The sequence below is a fragment of the Oncorhynchus clarkii genome, chromosome 4, assembly GCF_045791955.1.
Source record: "Oncorhynchus clarkii lewisi isolate Uvic-CL-2024 chromosome 4, UVic_Ocla_1.0, whole genome shotgun sequence".
In the NCBI taxonomy this organism is placed as follows: domain Eukaryota; kingdom Metazoa; phylum Chordata; class Actinopteri; order Salmoniformes; family Salmonidae; genus Oncorhynchus; species Oncorhynchus clarkii.
Genome location: NC_092150.1, coordinates 67,341,177 through 67,343,129, shown reverse-complemented (window position 1 = coordinate 67,343,129; position 1,953 = coordinate 67,341,177). Strand labels below are relative to the sequence as shown.

The 1,953-nt window shown below is 37.3% G+C and overlaps 1 long non-coding RNA gene across 1 annotated transcript; it reads left to right on the top strand.

Moving 5' to 3' along the window:
- The first annotated feature begins 250 nt into the window (after positions 1 to 250).
- On the top strand, positions 251 to 1,158 carry LOC139407152 (uncharacterized). Its single transcript, XR_011634074.1, has 3 exons — positions 251 to 453; positions 687 to 710; positions 941 to 1,158. It is a non-coding gene; the product is annotated as an uncharacterized lncRNA (long non-coding RNA).
- The last annotated feature ends 795 nt before the right edge of the window (positions 1,159 to 1,953 follow it).

Below are 1,953 nucleotides of genomic sequence, written 5' to 3'. Positions count from 1 at the left end.
TGGGGTCTCATGAGGAATTCATTCATTGTCTCGCTGCCAAAAGACACTTAACTGAAGTGACGTCACTAGAGGAGAGTGATGTCATCCTGGCTTTCTGTCCCATTGTCTATTGTGCTGGGACTGATATTGAAGTAGCACTGCAGCAGATTCCAGGTAATCAATATCCACGAACATTGTCAAAACGTGAATGATTCATTAATCAGGTATGTTTACGTGATTATTGTTACTGTTATCCCCTCTCTCTTGACAGTTGGTAAACCTGTCATCCTGGTAGTGCTGCAACATACCTTCGATCCAGACTACACTGTATCTAACAGTAACAGACTAGTGACCAGAGGTGATGTAATACTCACAGTGGACTGTCTCTTCCATGAGAGCCAGAGACGACAGGAGTGTCCTCGATATGAAGAAGCAATTGAAAAGATTCTAAAGGCTCTTGACAAAGGTCCTGAGGTAAAGCATCAATGTATCTACTTACCTTCTAAAATAAGGGTTCAATAATATAAAAGTAAAAATCAATACCTTCATTGTGAAGGATGGAAAATCTGTGTGGGTGGGGTTTAGACTTTTGGGACTCTTCCATAGGTTCCATTATGCAGACCAAGCTAAATGAAGAAGGAAAACAAATAGGAGTTGACGATGTAATGTGAAAACATGTCCTTTTTGTGTTTGTTTGTTTTTTACAGAACAAAGATCAGTGGGCCAGACTGGTATGCCAATACTTTGTAAATTACACATTTCTAAATAACATATTATACTGTATTGACCCATTTTCATATAACTAACTTTGAGAAATGTGTTCTGTATGTTAATGATTACTAAAAATGTTTGTACTGAAAGTAAAACTAATATACAGATGTAAGCCTAGATAAGTAGTGCAGATATAAAACTCAACTTATTTGGCATCTTTCTAATACATGATTTTCTTATCTTTCTCCAGAGGAAGATTCTCTGGATCTGCGGTGTTATTGGTGTAGGCTGGGGCATATACACTTCTTATAGAAGGATTAAAGAAATATGCTTTCACTTTTTGCAATAAAACGGTGCCAATCTAAGGTAATTACACAGCTGTAAGAGGAGTGCCAGTTGTATTTCACATCAGATATCAATTTTCCAATGTGATATCCTTGAAAAAGAATAAAGGAAGATAGAGGACCAGCGAATTGCTTTGTGTCATCTTTCCCACCAACACAGACACAAATCATAAAATAAAATAAAATTGTATCAAATAAAATAAAATGTTATTTGTCACATGCACCGAACACAACAGGTGTAGTAGACCTTACAGTGAAATGCTTACTTACAAGCCCTTAACCAACAATGCAGTTAAAAAATAGATTCAGTTGAAGTCGGAAGTTTACATACACTTAGGTTGGATTCATTAAAACTCGTCGTTCAACCACTCCACAAATTTATTGTCAGTCAGTTAGGACATCTACTTTGTGAGTGACAAGTAATTTTTCCAACAATTTATTATTTCTATGTTTATTTATTTATTTCACTTAAAATTCACTGTATCACAATTCCAGTGGGTGAGAAGTTTACATACACTAAGCTGACTGTGCCTTTAAACAAATAAAAAAATCCAGAAAACGATTTCATGGCTTTAGAAGCTTCTGATACGCTAACTGACATCATTTGAGTCAAGTGGAGGTGTACCTGTGGATGTTTCAAGGCCTACCTTCAAACTCAGTGCCTCTTTGCTTGACATCATGGGAAGATCAAGAAATCAGCTAAGATCTCAGAAAAAAAATTGTAGACCTACACAAGTCTGGTTCATCCTTGGGAGCAATTTCCAAACGCCTGAAGGTACCACGTTCATCTGTACAAACAATAGTACGCAAGTATAAACACCATGGGACCCTGCAGCCGTCATACCGCTCAGAAAGGAGACGCATTCTGTCTCCTAGAGATGATTGTACTTTGGTGCGAACAACAGCAAAGGACCTTGAG